Source organism: Odocoileus virginianus, unplaced genomic scaffold, assembly GCF_023699985.2.
Source record: "Odocoileus virginianus isolate 20LAN1187 ecotype Illinois unplaced genomic scaffold, Ovbor_1.2 Unplaced_Contig_1, whole genome shotgun sequence".
NCBI lineage: Eukaryota > Metazoa > Chordata > Mammalia > Artiodactyla > Cervidae > Odocoileus > Odocoileus virginianus.
In genome coordinates, this window is record NW_027224318.1 from 5451660 (window position 1) to 5476384 (window position 24725).

Below are 24725 nucleotides of genomic sequence, written 5' to 3' on the forward strand. Positions count from 1 at the left end.
ATTTCATTTTGTCTAATTTACTGTGTTTGAGATTTTTTTATTTTTGTAGGTTGAAAGGCTGTAGTTCCTCTTAACTATGGAGCCTGCCTCCCCTGAGTGGGGTTGGACCAATGCCTTGTGAAGGTTTCCTGCTTGGGAGGGATTTGTATTTGTGTTCTGGTGGGTGGAGCTAGATCTTCAGTGTCTGGGTCCAGTAGTGTGGTTTGGAGGGTCTGTGGGTTCAGTATGGCTTTGGGTAGCCTGTCTGCCGACATGCAAGGTTGTGCCCCTATTTGGCTGAAGGATAGGCTAGGGGTGTTTGGCGCTACAGCTTTCTGGCTTTTGGATGTGGCTTAGTCTTAGTGTTGAGATGGAGGCTTTTGGGAGGGCATGTGCCTATTGATGTTCTATGGGGCCAGGAGTTCTCTAGTAATTGAAAGTCCTGGAGTCATTAGCCATCAGCCATTTCCTTCTCCAGGAGATCTTTCCCACCAGGGGATCAAAGTCAGGTCCCTTGCATTGCAGGGAGATTCTTTACTGTCTCAGCCCCCAGGGAAGCCCCTAGAGAATGCCTCACACCAATTAAATATTCAAAAAAATATGTGTTGAAAATGAACAGTATAGTCATGAATAGCAGAGAATGATTATTATGATGATTACTGTTGTTATTTCACAAGTCTTTGCTGTCAGATTATAGCGGGGATGTGTATAGTAGGATTTAGGAACACAGTACAGTTTCCAACTGTGTGTTCATCTGAAAGTTTCTAAGGGTGATGGCAAGTCCTCAATTACCTTCTAAAGACAATGACAGGAGTTTTCATTGCTTTGTATTCTCTCTCTCTCTCCCTTTCTCAACCTTCCTTCACTTTCTCATCTACTTGTTGTTGAGTAGTGGCTAAGTCATGTCAGTCTCTTTGTGACCCTATGGACTATGGCCCACCAGGCTCCTCTATCCATGGGATTTCCCAGCGCCCTCGCTCCCCCAAAAAAGCCAGGTTTGAGGAAAGAGCACATTGGCAGAGACCTCTGAGGACACAGGGATGGGAAGGCCCACCAGGATGGGATGCAGGTCAGAAAGCTTTGGGTTTACCTGAGGTCTGTGGCAGGAGCCACAGCTCCCAGGCTTGGCCGCGAACACTTCCCAGCACCCCTTCTCCCTACCATCTGTCTGCCCTGCCCCACATTTGCCAGGAGTGCTGGGGTCTAGACTGTGGTACTTGCTGGGCTCCAGACACAGTTGTCTGCTTGCAGGTATGTGGGAGGGGTGGAGTGTTCTTAACAGCTCGTTACAACTCTGGAAAGCAGGGCCAAAAGGCTGGGGTTAATCTGGCTCCAAGGAGCTGAAGGATCTACATCGGTCTCAGGGCCAGAGGCCAGACCAGAGCTGCTGAAGAAGGAGCCCAGAGGATTTCTTGAAAGACTTGTGAAATTGGTTATTAGGAAGCAGCATTGAAAAGACTACAAATGAAACCCTAATATAAACTAAAGTGTGAAACAAACATAAGGTATTGTTCTTACTGGTGTTTTGTAGAAAGCTGGATTAAATGTGTTCTATAATCAGCACGTTTATCCCAGAACTTTCAGTTACATTTCCAACACACAGAATCACAACTTCATGGAAGGTATTTTCCATTTTCACAAAAATGAGGGGTGACATTTTGCTGGGAAGGAGGCTTGAGCTGGAATGCCTGGCACCAGGGCACGTGAAGGCTTAATAGTATTTGTTCCCAAGTCCCTGGAGGCCTGGATCCCACTGGGGAATCTGGTCTAAGACAGAACAAAGCAGACAGTAAACGTTTAAAAAGGGTTCAATGCTGGGCACCCTGCCAGGCTCTCTCCAACCCACCCGAGTTGAGCAGTGGGACCCAAGACAGGTTAGGCTCCAGGGATGGGGTAGCAGCCCCAGTCAGGGAGGTCTGGGGGCAATAAAGTAGGCACTGGTTTTCTTTCCTTCTTTTTAATATCATGCCTGTGCTATGTTGCAGTATAGTCGATTTGTGATGTTGTGACTGTTGTCATCATACAGCCCCCTGATTCAGGTATGATGAATCTATGGGAGATATATCCTCTGTTAGATTTTTTGCCCAAAAGTCAAGCAGATGGCTGAGTATTAGGTCCTCGTGGATTATGCATGTGAGATTCAGGTTTTGTGTATATAGTGAAAGATTATTTCTGTGGATGCTCTCCTAGAGTTACACATTTCTGGGTTAGAGATACAGATTTCTGTGTTTATGTAGAAGAAAGGAAGAAAGGGTCCCTGGAAATTCACCATGGGCATCCTGGAGGTTCAGCGGAAGGCAGGCCTCAGGAACATCATCCTGGAGTTCAAGGTGTAGGTGCAGGCTGCCACCCTTTAGAAGGAGGAGGTACAGTTCACCGAGGTGCTGGCAGCCCCCAACCTGGACCCCTCGGCCCTGACCCTCATGTCCCGCAAGCTGAAGGTAGGCCTTCAGGGCTGCAGTGGGGGCTCCATCCCTCCAGTGGAGAACCTCAGTCAGCCTTGGGAGGGGCAGTCGTGGTTTCCTGGCCAGAGCACCCAGGCCATGGTCTTCCGGCTCCAGTGTCTTCAAGGTCCCCCCAGCCCCTCCTTGGACTTCCAGCCATCCTAGCCCAAGTCCACTGCCCGCTGCAGCTTGAACTCTTAGCCGAGGCCACAGTCTCCATCCGCCTGGACACTAAGATGAGCTGGAAGAGGCCACGGCAGGAGAGGCAGGCCCACAGTGGCCTGTGTGGCAGGTGCTGGGAAGGCTTCCCCGGGCGGCACTTCTGAGCACAGACTGAGCATCTGTTCCCTGGCGCATCTGTGGTGATCTGTGGCACTCCCCTGGGCCAGGCTGTCCCCATCACTGGGCACTGCCAGGAAGGGACAGATGCGGCCTTGGTGCCCAGGAGCCAGAAGGCCTGACCGTACCTGGCAGAGACCCTGCTTGGAGCTGGGCCTCCTTCCTCTGCCCTCTAACCTGGGAGATGTCACAGAAAGAGTGGGTGATGTGGACAGGGGTCTCTGGTGTGGCCAGGCCGGGCTCTGGGGCAGCCAGCCCTGAGGCTAGGTCCCTGTGGGGTCTGGGGGTGACACCAGGGTATTGCTCTGAGGCCCTCCCATGGCAGTACCTCCTGTGTGGATGTCCCCGCGGTGGAGCCAGGCCATGCTTCCCTGACACCCTCCTCTCCTCAAGCATTCTGGAATCGAAGAACAGCACCATCAAGGACCTGCAGTATGAGCTGGCCAAGGTCTGCAAGGTGCGGGAAGCCCCCATCATTCCCTCACCCAGGAGCCTCCTGATCTTGACATCTGGGTGCTGACCCAGTTTGAGGCCCTCTGTGCCCACCCAGGGTCACTGGGCCTGAGTGTGGCTTGGAGTCTCTGCTGCCACTGCCCAGTGCACATCCTACCTGGTGAGCTGGGCAACCCTTGTTCTGGGTGCGTGTTGCCAGCCTGCCCTCTGGGGCTGTTGTGGGGGGTGTGGGGGCCTCTCTGCTCCCTCAGGTGAACACCCACATCCTCCAAGCAGGGGCAGTTGGGGCTCTGGCCTTTCTCAACCACTCACAGGAACTTCCTGTGCAGTGCTCTGACCCTGTTACTATCTGTCCTGTACCGAGCATCCCCAGGTCCCTGGCTGAGCCCACAGCTCTGTCAGGGCTTGGCCTGTGGGGACACAGTTGCAGTGCTGCCTGCAGAGAACAGACACCCCACAGGTGTGACTCAGACACGAGCCCTGGGTCTTGGACCCCGGGTTAAGGCAGTGCTGTCATGGGCCCTCACTCTGTGGTGACCAAATGCCCCTGCCTTCCTTGCCCATCGGGCCCTCCCTGGTGCCCTGAGAACCCCCATATGTCCTTGCACAAAATTAGGGCCATGCACTGCGTGCGTGTGGCTCCTGGGAGAACTTCCATAACCCACATCTGATTGTTGGGAGGGCTGAACCTCAGAGAAGGAGGAGGGCTGGGGCCCAGCCCCTGAGTTCTCCTGGAGCCCAGCCCTCACTCCACCTTCCCTCTTAGTACCCATTACTTTGTCTTGACTGTGTTGGGTACAAGGGGTCCCTCTAAGATTTCTTCCTGAGTCAGGCCAGGCTCTCAGCATGTAACATGCTGTTCTTGAAAGCCTTACCACCACCTTGTGAAACGTGTCCTTTGAAAAAGAGTGGGGGGGGGGGGGAACAGAGATCCTGCCTGCATGGGTCCTGCCAGCACTGTTACCCAGATCTCAGCTTTCCTCAGAAGAGGGAACAGAATAGATGGTGACAGACATGGCAGAGAGGGTGGTCCCCAGGAAGGCAGGGATGGTGAGCCTGAGTGAAAAATGCCCAAGAGGACCAGGAAATCTGAGTGTATCCCCTCTTCAGCCTCCCCAGTCATGAATCAGGGACATTACCTGAGGTCCCACACATGAAGTGGTTGGGGAGCCCCCTGTGAGGTCCTTAGACTCGGGCCAAACTTCTGGACAGTAGGGAAGCCCCTGGCTATCATCCAGCTGAGCTGGAGAGTGTCTGTCACCTGCTCACCTGGACCTGCACTCCTGGGGGTGGAGACTCAGTGACTTCAATCCACTTGGCTTCAAAGGGTGGCTCCTTCCATGGGGTCTTTCTTTGATGGATTTGGTCTTGAGGACGCCAATCACCGAGGTGTGTCCTGATTTCTGTAAATCATCCCTTGGTGGGTCTTGTGCTCTAAAATGTTTTACATGCCTGTTTGCACTGCTAACTGCTGGGTAAACACTCTCTCTAAGGCTGGAACATTAAGAAGATGGGTGAATACAGGCTTTTGATCACTTTGACCTGTCACAGACCTCTCAGAGGCCATTCACGGGTGAGTGCAGGCTCGTGGTTGCTCTGGCCTGTTACAGATCTCTGAGAGGCTATCCACTGGGTGAATGCAGGCTCGTGGTCACCCAGGCCGGTCACAGATCTCTAAGAGGCCGTCTGCTGGGTGAGTGCAGGCTTGTGGTCACTCTGACCTGTCACAGACCTCTCAGAGGCCATCTGCTGGGTGAATGCAGGCTCGTGGTCACTCTGGTCTGTCACAGACCTCTCAGAGGCCATCCACTGGGTGAGTGCAGGCTCGTGGTCACTCTGGTCTGTCACAGACCTCTCAGAGGCCATCCACTGGGTGAGTGCAGGCTCGTGGTCACTCTGGTCTGTCACAGACCTCTCAGAGGCCTGTCCGCTGGGTGAATGCAGGCTTCGTGGTCACTCTGGTCTGTCACAGACCTGTCAGAGCTGTCTGCTGTGAGTACAGGCTCATGGTTGCTTTAGTCTGTCACAGACCTCTCAGAAGCCATCTGCTGGGTGAGTGTGGGCTCCTGGTCACTCTGGTGCACAGTTTCCACAGGGCTGTCGAGAGGCACTGTGTGGCTGCCCCAGCTGGGGGCCACTTATTGCACTCTTGCTGCCCCCAAGCTAGGTCTGGAGAAGGCTAATCCCAATGAGAAGCTACGTTCAGACTTCAGCTCACATCCCAGGAACTAGTCTTCCAGCCTAAGCAGGTCACTCGGGGTTTCCTGTGTTAGTGCTCACAGCTCACACCCCCTAGAGAGTGGGCCGGATCTGGGGAAACATGTACTCTGCTGCTAAAAATGACAGTAGACTGTGCTCCCAGGGATGGACCACAAGGGGTGATGGGAGAACGTCTGCCCTACCTGCTTGGAGGCACTGTGCCCCCAGCCCCTGCCTTCTCCCCACTCAGGTATGGAATGTGGGAGAGCAGGAGGGGGAACCTGGGTCCCCAGTGAGACCCTCTCAGCGAAGCTGGGCCTGGGTCAGGCTTGGAGGGTGTGACCGAGAGTTTTCTGGACAGGATGCCACATTTAGAGGGCCTCCTGCAGTGTAGGTTTCAGGGCTACATAGCAACTAAGTGCAGAGCATGGTGGCTGAGCTGATGGCTGTGGATCCTGCAGGCTGAACGCTGAACCCTGAACATTGGAAGATTGTCTGGAGTCACAGGACGTGCTTGCTCTCTCTGCTGAGATGATCTCAGTGGGGACCCAGGTTCCCCCTCCTACTCTCTAGAAGCCATCAGACTGCAGCCACTCCCCCCAGTAAGCCCTGAGAAAATTCGGGGAGGAAAAAAAAAATACCTGCTTTCTAGCAGCCATCAAAGTGCAGCCACTCCCCATGGTGAGCCCTGAAGAAACTTGGGAAGGAGAAGAATACCTTCCCTCTAGAAGCCATCAAACTGAAACCATTTTTCATGATGAACCCTGAGGAAACTCAGGAAGGCAAAGGATACCTGCTTTCTAGCATCCATCAAAGTGCAGCCACTCCCCACTGTAAGCCCTAAGGAAACTTGGGAAGTAAAAGAATATTTGCTCTCTAGCAGCATCAGACTGCAGCCACTCTCCACTGTGAGCCCTGAGGAAACTAGGGAAGGAGAATACATTCCCTCTAGAAGCCATCAGACTGCAGCCACTTCTCATTGTGAGCCCTGAAGAAACTCAGGAAGGGGAAGAATACCTGGCTCTCCATCAGCCATCAGACTGCAGCCACTCCCCATGGTTATCCCTAAGGAAACTCGGGAAGGAGAAGAAAGGACACTGATCCTAGGTGGTAGGGTGTGTATCAAAGGAAATGATTTTGGTGAGATGGCTGGTGCATCTTCCCATACATAGAAAAGTGCTAAATTCCTTAACTTTAGATGCTGCCTCCTGGTTTTGAAGTCCTAAAAGATTCTTACTGAATAAAACATAACTCTCAACATCTAGGTTATAAATATTTTTATGTCTACACATATGAAGTAGACACTTTGAAAGAACAGCAAAAGAAGACAGATCTTAGCATTTGCAACACTGACACCAGTGGTAGATATTCCCCAAAGATGCAACTCATGGAGGAATCAGAACAATCATCACTCCTTTTTCCATAAGATTGTGGAATGGACAGTGACACTGAGGAATTGTTATAAGGAAGAACAAAATCTGACTCCATGTTGAATGTTTTACTTTAACCTTTGCTTCCTGTTGGTTTGTTTACTACAGGGATACTGTCCATACATAATGGCCTACCTCAGGAAACCCTGCCCCTCTGCCTTTGTTCAGGACCTGTCCACCTGTGGATGGCTACAGGAAGGGAGAAAGTAACACATCTCCTCCCGAGACTGGCCATTCCAGGAGATATTTGCCAGATTAATGGCCTTTTTACTTTATTTCCTCACCTCCCCAGCTCTGTGTTCTATAAAAGACACTGGCATCCAGACCCTGACAAGATGGTTTCTTCGAGATATTAGTCTGCTATCTTCTCAGTCTGCCAGCTTTCCAAGTAAAGTCATATTCCTTGCCTCAGCACCTCACCTCTGATTTATTGGCCTGTTGTGAGGCATGCAGAGTGAGCTTGGACTTGGTAACAATCCCACATGCCTTGCAGTCAAAAAATCAAAACATAAAATGGAAGCAATATTGTAACAAATTCAATAAAAACTCTGAAAATGGACCATATCAAAAAGATCTGAAACCAAAAACCAGAAGGAACTCAGTGGTTGTCTGAAATGTTTGTAAAGGTATTAATTCCCCTCTTGCCCATTTGCCCTGAAGCCACACTGGACAGTAAGGCCCTGTCCAATCAGGACACTCTCTCCAGACCCCAGGTGGAGGTGCTCTGCCCCCAATGCCCACCTGGGTCTCAGGTGGTAGAAGAGACACAACCTAGGGCATATCTGGTCCAGGGGAATGTCACACCAGCCACCCTTTCTCCCTGCCCATAATAAATAAGGAGGGTTGTTGGCACCTGTACAAGTGATGCTGTGGGCACCTGGACTGCCTTGTCCTTGTGAGATTTGATGTGAAGACAACACAGAAAGAGAACCAGCCAAGAAGGATCCAGTCAGGAGTAAATCCCTCTTCACCGGGACCCTGTGAGGCCCAAGCACTCACTCTGCCCACCCTGTTCTGACTTTTGGGAACTGGCCTTTGTCATTGTCTGGGCAGGAGGCAGAAAGGACAACCCCGTCTCTCTTCCACCTCCTGAGACCCAGGTAGGCACTGGGGACAGCATCACCTCCACCTGGAGTCCAGAGAGGGTGTCTTGAATGTACAGGGCCTAACCATTCAGTGAGGCCAGCCCTTGTCCATAGTGCACTGACCTGCTGCAGGGTCTCGGGTTCCCTGGCATCCAGCTCACCCATCTCCAACCCCAGCTTGAAGTGTCTTGGGAGCCCCTTGCTGGCAGGCACTCAGAATTAGAAAGCTGCATGCCCAGTGAGAAGAAGCAGGTGAGGCAGGGGTCCAGCATGGAGTGTCCAAGGCCCCTCTGTTCCCCCAGCCCAACCCTACCTGCCATGGCCTTTCTCCTCTTTAGTATGTGACTTTGGGGGCTGATGTTGCCAAACACCTTCCTCTGGAAGAGAAGGCTCCGTGACCACAGGAGGGGTGGAGGTGAGGAGGTGCTGTAGCCCTAAAGGAGCTTGAGAACTAACTTCCCTGAGCCCTGAACGTACTGCCTGTTAAATCTGTACCAACCGAGGCCAAGATCCAGGCAGATTCTCTGTGGAAACACTTTTCATGTCCAATAAGAGAACCAACTGAGGCCAAGATCTGGACAGATTCTCTGTGGAAACATTTTTCATGTCCAACAAGAGAGAACCAACTGAGGCCAAGATCTGGACCGATTCTCTGTGGAAACATGTTTCATGTCCAAACAACAGAACCAACTGAGGACAAGATACAGGCAGATACTCTGTGGAAACACATTTCATGTCCAACAAGAGGACCAACTGAGGCCAAGATCTGCGCAGATTCTCTGCGGAAACACTTTTCATCCAACAAGAGAGGATTTGTTTAACCCACAGCCAAACCCTGAGATCTGGGACGTGCTCTAACTGTGGAGACTGCAGGGAAGGTGTTTGAGAGGCTTCTTCCCAGGCAGCTCCCCTGAGGCCCCTGGAGTTACTGGTCCCAGATGGGGAGCACTCGCGCTTCTCTACTCACTGCAGGCCATACGGCGCCCCCAGCCTCACAGCCCCACTCCTCCACCTCCCTCTGAGTTCAACAGAAACCTCCCGGTCATGAGGCCAAAGCGCAGTCTTCTTGGTGAGCAGAGCAGAGGCCGGTGGGAAGGAGGGGTGGAGGCTGAAAGCTTTTGTAGAAGAAAAACATGCACATGTGTGTTCCTGTGTGTGGTGGCCAGATGCTGCAGTAATTGGTGTTCCCCACACATTTATGGGTGGGTTTTAGTTTCTGTATTTTCTAAATTTCTTTTTTTTAAAGAAAATTTTTTTGCTATCAACCACGAGAACTTGCAAAATAAAATCTTTAAAGTTTTTTTTTTTATTTTTGCTAAAATATTACAGGAGTTTTCTCTTGGTGACAGATGAACAGCCTCCTACTTTTAAATATTTATTTAATTGGCTGCACTGGGTCTTAGTTGTGGCATGCAGGGTCTTCAGTTGCGGCATGTGGGATCTAGTGCCCTGACCAGGGATTGAACCCGGCCCCCCTGTGCTGAGGTCCAGCCCCGGCAGGACCAGGAATACCCAAGGGATGAGTGGCGTCGGCGAGGAAGAAGACAGACAGACAGACACACACGGACGTTGCGTAGAAGAGGTAGCTTTTTTTTTTAATTTTTAGGATAGCTCAGTTTTTATAGAATGAATGTTACCTCTCCCTTAAATCACCACATATTACATCAGATATTGGTTTGTGCTTCCGTCAATTTTTTTTTCCCATGTTTTTCCCCTAAGCATTCATCTAGAACGTTTCCGATTACAGGGTTTATACTTAAATGTCCCATACATAGTCTTCTTGCCTCAATGGCCTAACATTCTCACTCTAACAAAAACAATGTTCCACAAATCTCAGGTATAGTGTAAATTCTTTGGACAATAAAACAATACATGGGAAGGGTCACAGTAACATGTTTGACATTTCTGAAAATAGTACCATGAGAAAAACCTGATATTTTTCTTTACCTGAAACCACAAAATCTCAATTTACAATGATTAACTATTAAACAGCAAAAACACCTCTAAAGCAGCAAAACACCTCTATTAAGATAATGGCAGTAAAGCTGGTTAATATAAATCTTCTATTAAAATCCTATATACCCCATTTTCTAATTTTACAAAAATACCCATAATATCCCATGTTGTTTAAAGAAAGGGAAACAATGAACAAATAGCAGCAAGGAAATAGCAATAGTGAAAACCCTTTCAACCAAGGAGCAAGTAAACTAAAGCAGTATATCTACTTCTAAATCTAAATACCTCTACTCTTTTCTATTCTAGAACATTATAATCTTTTAAGCAAGCAGCCAAACTATACCTGTGGCCTTTTCTTTTATGACTTGATGTTTATGGTCGTGTCCTGAGCCAGAGCAATCTTGAGCATTTCCAAAAAGGCTTGGACTTTTCCAGCGAGGCCTTATTACTATATATTATCATTTCCAAAAATTAATAGAAAGCCCAACAACAGTAAGACAGAAGGAAGAAAGGGACATACCGGGCCCCTGGGACAACCTCGAGGGGAAGAGCTGCCTTGCAGATTCCTTTCTCGTCCCGGCGGCTCCGGAGGGGACATATTGGGCCCCCGGGGCAGCCCCATGTGAGGAAGAGCTGCCTTGCAGGTTCCTCTCTCGTCCCATGACCTTGTCACGGACTGGGTGCATCCCGGCGGCTCCCAACACCCCTGTGTTGGGAGCTCAGAGTCCTAGCCTCTGGATCAGCAGAGAATGCTGCGATCTCCTACTTAAAAAAATTATTTATTTTTGGCTGTGCTGGGTCTTCGTTGCTGTGCGGGCTTTTCTCTGGTTGTAGGGAGTGGGGGCTACTCTCTAGTTTCTGTGCTTGAACTTCTCACTGTGGTGGCTTCTCTTGTTGGGAAGCACAGGCTCTAGGCACTTGGGCTGCAGTAGTTGTGCACAGGACTGTTGCTCCACAACATGTGGGATCTTCCCAGATCAGGGATTGAACCTGTGTCTCCTGCATTGGCAGGCAGATTCTTAACCACTGCACCACGAAGGAAGTCATTCTCTTCCCTCCTTCCTGCCAAGCTCTTGCTTTAAAAAAAGACTAAAAACAACCTGTTTAGTAAATTTTCAGGAGTCTGAGTTCTGAGGTCAGTGTCTGTGGTATCATTCTCCCAGAGGGTTCACATACTGGTTGGGCTCATGAGTCTGGCGACCAAGGCAGGTCTGGTGGGTGGACAGGCCTGGCCTCGGTGCTCTGCCCTCACCTACTCACCCAGGGTCCCCGAGCCTTGGCAGCTAAGCAGAGCAGCACGCAGGTGGGGCTGATACAGCTGTGGGGTGTCTGCAGTCAGACTGGAGTGTGCAGTGGAGGCAGGTGGCTGTCCTGTCACCATGACTGCTACTGTCCTGTGTGCCGTCCAGGGCAGTCACTGTGTCAGGTGAGGCCTGGCCACTGTCATGGGGACAGGATGGGACCTCAGACAGCTCACACTCCCACTGCCCCCACCTCAATTCCACTTCAGATCGTGGCTTGTGGCTGCTGGCAGCTCCCCAGGGCTGGGAGGCTGGCTAAAGCACCAGCACCAGCCCCTTTGTCAAGGTCAGCTGAGACCCCAAGCTCTGGGGTCACACACCATCTGTGCCACCATCCAGGTCATCCCACTTCTGTGAGGGAGGGCCTGTGCGGGGCTGTGGGTGATGGGGGATTTGGGGGTGTTGTGGGCTGGCCCCAGGAGCCAGCTTTTTGAGGGGAGGGGAGGGGAGGGAGAAGCTTTGAAATGCTCATGCTTGCAGGGGATTCCAGTCCCAACTCTGGTGGGAGGTGCAAGTGAGAAGCCCCTATAAGTTTCTGGGTCCCCACCGTATTTCAGTTGAAGCCCCTCTGCCTGCACCAGCTCTAATTCCCCCTCCTGTGGCCCCTGCCTAAAGCCATGACAGATGGGGAGTTTATGTGGCTTCCCTTCCTGTAGGGAAACCAAGCCACAGACAAACACGTTCCTTTAAGAAAGCATGACAGAAACAGGAAAATAATAGTGGGTGGTTATTACTGACACGGTTCATGTAGAGACGCTTCACAAGCCTGGCACAGGGAGGGAACTGAGGGTTGTTGCCCCCAGTTTTGGAGTTAGCACCTGCCCCCGCCACCCAACCCCGGCCCATGGCTCACTCTCCCCTTGGTATCTTCTGGTGACCGGGCAGAATTCAGCCTCCTGAACATATTCTGGAAGGATCAGGACAAGGCAGAGGTCATTCACAGAGGGGAGGGTGTAGTCGACTCTTAAGAATGCCATTGCCTCCACTCTGTGTCAGAGCTCAGCTGGCTTCCTGGTGTGGTCACATTCACTCACCGAACGGGGGCGGGGGGTCACTTTGTGTCCATCTTGTCCCCACGTGCAGCCTATTCACCCCTGGGACCTGTACTGTGTGTGTACCTGCTCTCCTCACAGCGCACCCTGTGGTCCATCAGACTTCACTCATAAAAGGGAAGTGTAAGGATGAGCTATTCCATAGTTAAGAATTTCAAGGTTGCAACAGCATTGACCAAAGCACGTGGGCACAGGTACAAGGCCTGTGCATTAGAGAAGCTGCTGTGTGGGCTTCGAGGACCCTCCGTGTGGGGGGTGGGATGGGGGCTGGACAGGGAGTTTCCTGTACACGTGACTCCAGGCTCTGTTCTTGGCAGGGTGGGGGCAACTGTCGGCACTGCCTGTCTGTGTGGAGGGGCTCTGGGGCTGCCCAGCTCAGCAGGAATGGCAGTGGTGGGAAGGGAGGTCGCACCTCCCTTAGCAACCCTGACCTCACATGTCCTCATCAGGGCAGCCAAGTGCCTAAACGCCACTGGACCACCTGGGAAGTTTCTCCTCATACTTTTGGGGACAGTAATGGGTCATAAACCTGCTCTGAGGACCCCTTAGAGCTGAGGCATGGGGTGGCTGCAGTAATCCTCCTGTGGCTAGGATGTGGTTTATTGGTCATGACTCACTCACACTCCCTGCAAACATAGGGCTTCTCCCCTGTGTGTGTCCTCTGGTGCTTGATGAGATGGGACTTATGACTGAAGATTTGCCCAGATTCCCTGCAAACATAGGGCTTCTCCTGTGTGTGTGTCCTCTGGTGTCTGAAGAGAAGTGCCTTCTGACTGAAGCTTTCCTCACACTCCCCGCACACATAGGGCTTCTCCTATGTGTGTGTCCTCTGGTGTCTGGTGAGATGGGACTTGTGATGAAGACTTGCCCACACTCCCCAAAAACACAGGGAGTTGACCTATCCTTGCAGCCTTGCCCACACTCTCTGTACTTAACTCTTATAATTCCTGAGACCCCTGCCTCCATGAGTAACTTGCCTATGTCCTCTAGATTCAGTTTCTGGCTTGTGATGGGCTCTTCTGTCATTCTCTCATGCACCTCAGAACCCCCCATTTGTCATTAGGGTGAGTAGGAAGAAGCCCTTGAAATCCTCTTCAGCCTTATGCAAAGTTTGGGGCCTTTCCTTGGCCTCTCAACCCTCCGGTTTGTCACTCGGGCAGTACGTACCAGAGTATCACTGCTGCTGATTTTGATTGCCTGGGCAGGGATCCTCTGGTCAGAGTTGGTCTCTTGCAGATGGTCTCAGGAGGATCTGAGAGGGGTGATTGCCTTGGACATGTTGACTGAAGAATTTCTAACTGGACAGCAGGATGCACATGGGTGGATCTTGGGCTTTCAGCTGCTGAAAGATGCAGTTTTTAGTCAAGTAGCTGGTTTGCCATGGTAAGGTCTGCCCAACTAATCATCTTAGTGTTGACAGCGCATGATTTGTCTCCTATCAAGTGTCTTTATAGTCTGCTTTTCCATTCCATTCTTATTCTCTACATCTACAGAAATCCAGGAAGCTTGTGTCAAAGGCCTTTTCTACATATCATCGAAACTAGGGACCTGCAGTAGCATCAGAGGCAGTGTCTCTCCTGATAGAGGTGGATCTGCAGGGACCTTTCCCTGTGTGTAAGTATATGAAAAGTCATGTCACAGTGGTCACAGGTATTTTACCCTACTGAGAGATAAGACTCTTGATGACTTAGGTGGAATCTTCCTGAATGGCTCCCTGTGAGGGGAAAGGGTCTATTAAGTTTGGGGCGCCTGGCCTGGAGCTCTCTGCATATGGGAGGCAGCAGAGGGGGTGGTTAGAGCAGGTGTGAGTAAAGCTGAATTTGAGGCTCCTTGTTCAAAGAGCAGCCTGTCAAAGAAACCACTCTGCAGGAAGTGGGTTTCAGACTGGACGAGACAGAGTGGCCCAGGTCCCACTGACTACAGGTTTCTGGCTCCTGTTGCCCCAATTGGTTCACAAATTGCTCCTCTCTCAGTTTTCCATAAATCAGAAAATAGATACGTCCTTTCTCAAACCTCACCAGTATTCATACCTCATGTATTTCATTCATTCTTAGTCCATTTAACATGCACTAGGAAGTCCTGTTTAAAAATAAATCTCACAGCAGGATCCTCTTTGACCCACCTCCCAGAATATTGGAAATAAAAGCAAAAAATAAACAAATGGGACTTAATTAAACTTAAAACCTTTTGCACAACAAAGGAAACTATAAGCAAGGTGAAAAGACAGCCTTCAAAATGGGAGGAAATAATAGCAAACGAAGCAACGGACAAAGGATTAACCTCAAAAATATACAAGCAACCCCTGCAGCTCAAGTCCAGAAAAATAAATGACCCAATCAAAAAATAGGCCAAAGAACTAAACAGACATTTCTCCAAAGAAGACATACAGATGGCTAACAAACACATGAAACGATGCTCAACATCACTCATTATCAGAGAAATGCAGATCAAAACCACAATGAGATACCATTACACACCAGTCAGGATGGCTACTATCAAAAAGTCTACAAGCAATAAATGCTGGAGAGGGTGTGGAGAAAAGGGAACCCTCTTACACTGTTGGTGGGAATGCAAATTAGTACAGCCACTATGGAAAACAGTGTAGAGATTCCTTAAAAAACTGGAAATAGAACTGCCATATGACCCAGCAATCCCACTCCTGGGCATACACACCGAGGAAACCAGATCTGAAAGAGACACGTGCACCCCAATGTTCATCGCAGCACTGTTTATAATAGCCAGGACATGGAAGCAACCTAGATGCCCATCAGCAGACGAATGGATAAGAAAGCTATGGTACATATACACAATGGAATATTACTCAGCCATTAAAAAGAATACATTTGAATCAGTTCTAATGAGGTGGATGAAACTGGAGCCCATTATACAGAGTGAAGTAAGCCAGAAAGATAAACACCAATACAGTATAATAACACATACATATGGAATTTAAAAAGATGGTAACAATAACCCTATATGCAAAACAGAAAAAGAGACACAGATGTATAGAACAGACTTTTGGACTCTGTGGGAGAAGGCGAGGGTGGGATGTTCTGAGAGAATAGCATTGAAACAAGTATACTATCAAGTGTGAAACAGATCGCCAGCCCAGGTTGGATGCATGAGACAAGTGCTCAGGGCTGGTGCACTGGGAAGACCCAGAGGGATGGGATGGGGAGGGAGGATTGGGATGGGGAACACATGTAAATCCATGGCTGATTCATGTCAATGTATGGCAAAAACTACTACAATATTGTAAAGTAATTAGCCTCCAACTAATAAAAATAAATGAAAACAAAAAATAAATAAATAAAAATAAGTCTCCAGCCAGACTCTTCACACCCTCACTCCCATGCATCTTTAGCCAGCCCACTGTCCCCTCATGTCTGGCAATGAACTGACCTCTGAGGGGACTCCCGCTGCTGTCTCTTCCCAAAAGTGAACCAAAGCATGGTGTTAGCACAGAGAACATGCCGCTTGCAGCTGAAAGCCTCGCGGTTGTCTGTGTCACCCAGGAGGACCCCTGGGGCCTGCACATGGACTTGGCCCTGAGGTTTCAGTGTTCCATCCAGCCTCCTTCCTCTCCCTCTGTGCTTCCTCTTGCAACCACTGGCATGGCCTCTCCTGCCGGCTCTGGGGCCGTAGCACTAGCTGCTCCCCTGCCTGGAATCCTTTCCCACAGGTGTTATCTCTGCAGAGACCCTGCCCCACCATCCTCCACCACACCCCACCCTCTGCTCATGCTGACCCAAGGCACTTTTCCTGCACTGGTTTTCCTCAGAGCACCAGCCCCTGTCTGGTATGAAGCCCATGCTGCCCCAAGGCAGTGGTTCTGTCTGTTTCAGTGCATGGAGCCCTGTCTGGCACAGAGTATGAACTCACATGACAACAAACTGGAACAGTAACTGAATGCAAATCACTGTATGCATGTCACTAAGAAATGTGTAGGAAATGAGAAAGAAATGGGTAAAGGGGAGAGAGCTGGTAGGTGCTAGAAGACTTGTCTTTGCTGCCAAGCCTTTCAGCAGAAGATGATGTTACATATTTTTTTGCATGAAATATTGAAAATCAGAACATTTTTAATATAAAAGTTTTTCCTAACAGTCATATGAAATGAATAAAGTTCTGAGGCATTTTAATTACGACTTGGCTTGGACCAGGGAGGCTCCCTAGGATGGGGTGGGGTGCTGGAAGAGGGGTGGCGCTCACCTCTCCTGGCTGCGAGCTTACTCTTACCCCTGCTGTCACATTTGATGCCGAGTTCCTGGCCATACTCATCCCTGTACCAGACCAGCAGCTCACAGCCCAGCCTGACCACCTGGCAGGTTTGGTAGAAGATCTGCCCATGATACTGCAAGGCCACCAGGTTCTGCTCCTCATTGTCCCAGGCACAGTTCACATACCTGGGGTCTAGGCCCGGAAAGAGAAAGAAACCACAGGTGACGAGTCCCCTCCTCTGTTGGACCATGCCCAGTTCCTTGCCTTCAGGCTCTGAGGCCGTCATGACTCCCACAGCCACTCATGGGGACGTTCTGTTCACACCTTTGACCATGCTATGTGAATTCCTATTTCCAGATCCTGTTTCTGGTCCTCTTCCTGGCTGGAATGCTTTTCTCTCCTTACCTAATTAGCCATTTTCCAGAGCCCAGTTCCACACTGTCTCCACCTGGACTGTCCATAAGACTGGTGACCTCCAGCTCCTCTAAACTCTAAATTAAGTTCTCTTTCATTCCACAGGACTTGGTGCTCCTAGGCTAGCATGCAGCCCTCAGCACTCACCCCAGCCTGCCTTCTCTCCCGAGGCTTTCTCCAATCTCCCCACGTGTATCCAGGGTCCTATTCGCTTGCCCACCCCCTCCCACGGAAACTTGGAGAGAGCTCTGAGATAGCTTGAGACACGGAACAGCAATAGTTTGTTCCTGTCTGCCTGCCCTGATGAAAGGAGAGGCCCTCAGTGAATGGCCATGCTCACAGCCATCCTGCCCCCCATTCCTTCTCAGGCCTCAGGGCCCACTTCTCACTGAAACCGAGCCTGGGGAGGTTGTTGCCCACATGGACTCAAGGTCTCCCGTGTTAGGTTATCTTGGTGCTGTGCAATTATTCAAAAATAGAAAAATTAAGGTTACTATTCCTAAAATCAATTGGTTAAAGTCTGTCTGCAGTATGTTCTCCAAAAGGACATGGGTTGTGTGATCTGCTTCAGTAATGAAGTTCACTGTCTAAACTGGGACATAGAGTGCTTGCTAAGTGTCAATTAAGTGAGTTAAAGTGTCCCTGGTGAATCTAGACTCAAGTTGTTTTCAAGTACCTCAGTTTTGTTGAGCACAGACTTATATTTTGAGGGCACATGCTATATTTTTCTTTCTTTATTTCTAATGTCCTTTGAAATGAAAGAGCATGATATGGAGGGAAAACAGGAAAGATGATGTGACAGCTATTGAGGGAGACAGGTTGAGAAGGAAAGGGGTGTGGGCTTGAGGGAGAAGCAACGTCTATGAACTGCAGACTCACTGCATTCACCACATCCAGTTGGCCACAGATGTCTCCTATCCATTCACATACTCACATCAGTTTCCCCTTTGGTGATTTGAATATCAGAAAAGAAATACAAGCTTTCTTCTCTCTTTTATTTTTCTGGTAGGAAGTAATAGAACAACCCAAAGAAAGGCAATGCCAAAGAATGCTCACACTACCCCACAATTGCACTCACATCACACGCTAGTGAAGTAATGCTCAAAATTCTCCAAGCCAGGCTTCAGCAATACGTGAACCATGAACTTCCAGATGCTCAAGCTGGTTTTAGAAAAGGCAGAGGAACCAGAGATCAAATTGCCAACATCCACTGGATCATTGAAAAAGCAAGAGAGTTCCAGAAAAACATCTATTTCTGCTTTATTGACTATGCCAAAGCCTTTGACTGTGTGTATCACAACAAACTGTGGAAAATTCTGAAAGAGATGTAAATACCAAACCACCTGACCTGACTCTTGAGAAACCTATATGCAGGTCATGAAGTAACAGTTGGAACTGGACATGAAACAACCGACTTGTTCCAAATAGGAAACGGGTATGTCAAGGCTGTATATTGTCACCCAGCTTATTTAACTTATAAGCAGAGCACATCATGAGAAATGCTGGGCTGGAAGAAGCACAGGCTGGAATCAAGATAGGCGGGAGAAACATCAACAACCTCAGATATGCAGATAACGCCACCCTCACGGCAGAAAGTGAAGAGAAACGAAAAAGCCTCGTGATGAAAGTGAAAGAGGAGAGGGAAAAAGTTGGCTTAAAGCTCACCATTCAGAAGACGAAGATCATGGCATCTGGTCCCATCACTTCATGGCAAACAGATGGCGAAACAGTGGAAGCAGTGTCAGACTTCATTGTGGGGGGCTTCAAAGTCACTGCAGAGGGTGACTGCAGCCATGAAAGTGAAAGACGCTGACTCCCTGGAAAGGAAAGTTATGACCAACCGAGATGGCACATTCAAAAGCAGAGACATTACTTTGCCAACCGTCCGTCTGGTCAAGGCTATGGTTTTTCCAGTGGTCATGTATGGATGTCTGAGAGGTGGGACTGTGAAGAAAGCTGAGAGACGGAGAAGTGATACTTTCGAACTGTGGTGTTGGAGGAGACACTTGAGAGTCCCTTGGACCGCAAGGAGATCCAACCAGTCCATCCTAAAGGAGATCAGTCCTGGGTGTTCACGGGAAGGACCGATGCTGAAGCTGAAACTCCAATACTTTGGCCACCTCATGTGAAGAGTTGACTCACTGGAAAAGACCCCGATGTTGGGAGGGATTGGGGGCAGGAGGCGAAGGGGATGACAGAGGATGAGACGGCTGGATGGCATCACCGACTCGATGGTGTCGAGTCCGGGTAAACTCCAGGAGTTGGTGACGGACAGGGAGGCCTGGCGTGCTGCGATTCACGGGCTCGCAAAGAGTCGGACACGACTGAGCGATTGAACTGAACTGAAGAACTATTTCCCTCTGCTTTCACTGGTGCTCTTCAGCCTGCATGGATTCAACTGCCAGTTGGACCACACAGTAAGCTCCTTAATCATCATTTCAAGTCGGAGTCTATTAGCACACTGAAGGCAAGGGCTCCACAAGTGAGAAGTCACTTCTGTATGCCCGTACCACTGTCTCCCACATCTCCTCTGATCTTTAGATAGAAGTCCTGTCTGCCTGTACCACTGTCTCCCACCTTCCTCTGATCTTAGATAGAAGTCCTGTGTTCATGCCCAGTGCACACAGTACACAGGGCTGCCTGTGTCATTGCCGACCATGTCATCACCATGCGCGTCCTTGCGTGTAGACGTGGAGTAACTCTCCACCACACACAAGCGATCTGAGGCCAGAGGACAGGGAAAGAGGGTGATTCCTCACAAGCCAAGGAGTATCCACTGTTGGCGGCCTCTTCATTGTCTGTGATCTGGCTCTCACAGGGGCCAAAGTGCAGGCCCAGAGGAAGATTGGAAGCCTCCTTCCGTGTTCCAAGCCCAGCCTCAGGGATGCCCGAGAGTCTGATACGGAACCCAGAGGGCAGAGTGAGGGCTGAGTGGTTCGCATGCCCCTTTTCCACTGCGGAGTCCTTTACGAAGGTTGGAGCAACATGGGCAGCACAGCTGTCGAGGAAGAAGTCCTGACACTCCTCACAATCGGGAGGCGAGAGCAACAGGGACGAAGGGAGGTATAGTGATGTTGCTGGTCGTGAAGACCTTCAGAGAGAAATGGGGCACTCACGGCATCTGGCCTCGATCCGGTACCAAAGTCATACAGCAAGGGGACGATTGGGGGACCAGATGGTGAGGTGAGGTTATCGGACCGAGGCCTCATAGCCCCTTCTCCGTGAGTGGGCCAGCAGGGTCACTCACAGAGGCGGTCATCTTCCTGGGGCTCGATGGCCTCTTGGCACACGTGGCCTTTTCTTTCTCGGAGACTGCGCCTCTTCACTCCGGTCTCTTTTCTTCGGAGTTCTAAGATGGAGAACAGAAGCTAAGCAAGGCTGGTAGGGTCTGGAGAGTTAGTCCCTGTTTTATCAGAAAGTGTGAGATCTCCTACTTGTCCATCTACACACTTTCTGAAAACTTGTTCACATTGATTTTTCACACTTTTACATTTTTTTCCAGCTTTCCTTTTATTGCCATTTATTTTTATTAGCTAGAGGCTAATCATTTTACAATATTGTAGTGGTTTTGCCATACACTGATATGAATTTTTATGTCTTCATGTTCCCTTATTTTGGCCATGGTGCATGGTTTGTGGGATCTCAGTTCCCTGACCGGGAATGGAACCCACACCTCCTGCAGTAGAAGCACGGAGTCTTAACCACCTAACCACCAGGAAGTCCCTTCTCCATACTTCGTTTCTTCTCCCTTTAACTACCGGTTCAGGAGACTGAGGCTGCACACTGATAGCAGATGCCCAGTTCAGTGTTAGCTTCCTGCACTTTCTGTCAGTAGGTTTAACTGCCCAACCTTCTTACTCAGGAAACAGGTCACTGACACATCTACTCAGAAAACAGATGTTGAGGGCACATGACATAAGGCATTGAGCAGAGGTCTGGGCATAAACACGAACAAAGCATGGTCCCTATTATCACAGCTGCATTTACTGAACTACTTGTACGTGTCAGCACTTTTGCATGTAATGTAATGCTTTCAAACACTGTATGACTTATGCATCGTTATCTTTACTTTACAGATGAGCAAGCAGGACCTCAGAACATGTATAAGATGTTCCCAAGGCCCCAGTGCTAACTTCACGTCTCACATCAGTCCACCTTAAACCCACACCGACCCAAAGTCCACGCCACACATCTCGGCCATAGTTATTCACTTTGCTACAGGGACTAGAGGAACTCTCCAAATTTTCTCTTACCGACTTTTTGTCAGGGGTGCCGTCCACGGGTCCTTGCTTCTCTGGGAGGGGGCACTGGTTTCTCAGCCTGCTGGGAGCCACTTGTCTTGAGCAATTTTGCTGCTCTCCACAATTCCTTCAAACTAGACAGCTTACTTACTGGGCCCCTGGACATTCCCTTCCATCTGAGTAAAAGACAACACGCATTTCTTTAGTTCTTTAGGACTTTAAGAAGTGTTTTCACATGCATGACTTTAGTTAAAGCTTTGACAATTCTTGGAGATACCTGTTGGAGGGCGGGGGGTCTGAACACTGGCATATAAAAAGAGGACCTAAGTGGGGAGTGAATCCAAACTAGCATTCATATCCTAAGCTTCTTTCCCTTCAGCTTTCTGCATAAAATTGAGAGCAAGGCAGGGAGAAGAGCTGGAGGTGAGGGAAAGAAGAGGGTAAGGGCTCACAGAGAAAACCGAAGGGTTTTCTATATAATTAGTGGACCTTTGACGGACGAGGAAGTATAGAAAATTACAGCGGGGACAAGAACACATCTGAAAGATAAGGTGACAAAGTAGTGAGATTGAGAAAAGACGATCGGCAGAAACACATTCAGACAAAAAAAAAAAAAAAAAAAAACCGAGCTGAAAGTTGCAGGTTGCTATGTCCTAGAGACAATGTTTGGAATTCAAGTAGCTGGCCTCGTCAATTCTGCCTGAACAAGGTTGTACGACCAGCTGGTTCTCCTCAGTTTCTTCATCCATAAATTGGTGTGCATGCTAATTCTCAATGTGATGGTGGACAGGCAGGAAAGTTAGTAACAGTTAGCAAATCACTGGGTGAGCTATTCAGTCGAGTATGAATGTGAGCGTACACCCCTGCCATCAATATATCCCCTCAACTGCCTCGATATTTGAAGTCTACCTCGTAAATATTATCTTCAGCATTCATTGACCTTCTCATTCTTAGATGAACGTTTCAATGTGGAGTCACTCGTTCACAAAACATTCAGGGGCCCTCAGGGGCCTTGAGCGGGGCCTGGACTTCTGAGAATTAACGAATGTTGCCTAGGCTCTCAAAGCTCACAATACAGGGGCAGGCTAAACAAAGGATTCCAAACAGGAGAGTTGTCTAATCAGAGCTCAGAGGAAGGACTTGTGACATCCTCCTACAAGAATGAGCACTTGAAATCATGTCCAGATGATGAGTTTCTACTCAAAAGCAGGTAACCTATGTGAAGTCCTTCAGTTATTTTCTTATTTGTTGTTTTTAGTCATAAACTTGAGGCTTGTCAGGGCTGCGAGTTGCTTCCTCTTATTGGAGTGGGAGGCTGTGAGGTAGGGATCATGTCACCTTCCTTATCTTGGACCATCCACTCTACCAACTGCCCAACATGTCCTTAAGCGTCCCTTATTCACATGTCTTAGCATATCCCTCACTAGCACAGCAAAAAAGAACTGAACTTGAAAACATGGCTTAGATGAATGATCTAAAGATGTATGAATTAGATGTATGAATAAACTTTAGAGACCTAGGGAAGTTTTAACCAGTTTATAAGGGCTTTAGAGAAGGTGCTTTGGATTAGATTGCACTACCAGTGATACATAATTAAACATTTTTTTACCTCAATTTCTTGATCTATAATGGTGATAGCTATATACCTACTTAGAGGTACTGTAAGATTGTTCTAATTTTTAAGTAAGTTTATTCACATAAAATACTTAAAGTCTGAAATATTGTGAAAATAATGTAACAATAGGACACCCTACAATCGGTACTGTTCTTACTAACTATAAAGATGGTGACGATATCAGACATTGTGCTAAAGATTCAGGACAGGAAGGCAGCAGTCTCCAGGATCTCTGTGTTTTCTCCTATTCTCACCTGTGACTGGATCCATGAGGAGGATTTTTGTCAACAGGATTTGGGAAATACTCACCTTCTGGTGTTTGCTGTGCTCCACTCTGAAGGCCATCCAAGAAGGTATACCCTTTCTGCCAACCCTTGCCAGCTGGGAGGGGCTGCACAGAGAGCCAGCTCTCCAGGGTGAGATCTTGACGACACCATTCTCACTCTCTGGGAACTGGAGAAATGATCTCTAACATGGTAACTCCATGTCTCCCACTGACTGTTAGCAGATGCTCCTGTGATGAGTAAACACCAATGTCTGCCAATGCTGTGCTGAGCTGAGAGTGGCTGTAATCTGTTTCCTAGAGCTCCATCGCTTTCGTGTCGGAATCCATGAAACTGTCCTCTAAAGGGAGAAAAGGACCATGATTCTCAAATAGCTGTGCACCCCACCCTCACCTCAGTGGACAGCCAGAGTGTCCTGTAGAGTGTGGAGCTCAAGGGTAAAGTGGTGAGGGATAAAGAGGGACCCGTGATTGCCACAACCTAGTTTGATGTTTTACATTTTTCTGGTCACTCAGCATGCATGAACATAGTTCCCTGACCAGGGACCAAACCCACGCCCCCTGCAGTGGGAGCAGAGAGTCCTAACCACTGGACCCCGAGGGATGTCCCTACAGTATACTTAGCCAGTATGCCTCAAAATTGTAAATGTCATCAAAAAGAAAACAAAAAGGAAAGTCTGAGAAACTGTCACTGCAAAGACAAGTTTAAGGAACTCTGACAGCTACATGGACTGCGGTATGCTGGATGTGAAATGACCCTCTCGCAAAGAAAGAACGTGAGGTAAACACTAAATATAAAAATACAATATAAGCTCATTACTATGATCATATTATAACTATTAAATAAACTTTACTATTAGTTAGATTGAACAATTAACTCCATTAATTATAAACCTTCAATGTGAATACATTAGACACAAAATTATGATGAATATAATACAAACATAAAATACAGACTCTATCTGAGAGAAAACATGGCCTACAAAGTAAAAAATATTTGCAATTTATCCATTTACCGGGACGGAGAAGGCGATGGCACCCCACTCCGGTACTCTTGCCTGGAAAATCCCATGGGTAGAGGAGCCTGGTGGGCTGCAGTCCATGGGGTCGCGAAGAGTCAGACACGACTGAGCAACTTCACTTTCACTTTTCACTTTCACGCACTGGAGAGGGAAATGGCAGCCCACTCCAGTCTTCTTGCCTGGAGAATTCCAGGGACAGAGGAGCCTGGTGGGCTGCCGTCCATGGGGTCGCACAGAGTTGGACACGACTGAAGTGACTTACCAGCAGCAGCAGCATTTCCCGGGAAAGTTTGCTGATCCCTGGTGTAAAGCAAAATAGCATGAATATACTGAGGGATTTATAACATGGGTAGAAGCAAAAGCCCCAGGCCAGATCTGTAACCCTGTGGTGGAAGACTCAATAACAGCATGGCAGACACCTAAAACTTTGAGGGAGGGTGGTATTTCTCTCTGTAAAGAAAACTTTTGTGAGAAGTGACTGTTGTGCTCTTTTTGTATTATCTCACCACTTGGTCATCTAGGCGAATCCATTCAAGGGAAGTACACAACAGAGTGAGGAAACTAAATACCCACCACTCTGAGTGAGAGGACCAGAAGGAGAGTCTCCTGGTAGCCAAAGAGTGAGGGCAGGTAGTGGAGAAGAGCAAAAATGAGCAAGGGATTCCAGCAAGTTGTAGAAACTCCTGAGTTAGAC

The 24725-nt window shown here is 48.9% G+C and overlaps 1 long non-coding RNA gene and 1 pseudogene across 1 annotated transcript; both read right to left on the reverse strand.

Moving 5' to 3' along the window:
- Positions 1 to 11902: 11902 nt before the first annotated feature.
- LOC110137997 (histone-lysine N-methyltransferase PRDM9-like) lies at positions 11903 to 20129 on the reverse strand (annotated as a pseudogene).
- A 37-nt stretch (positions 20130 to 20166) lies between these two features.
- LOC139033745 (uncharacterized) lies at positions 20167 to 24011 on the reverse strand. Its single transcript, XR_011486225.1, has 3 exons — positions 23036 to 24011; positions 21124 to 21287; positions 20167 to 20219 (listed from the first exon to the last, which is right to left on the reverse strand). It is a non-coding gene; the product is annotated as an uncharacterized lncRNA (long non-coding RNA).
- Positions 24012 to 24725: the final 714 nt, after the last annotated feature.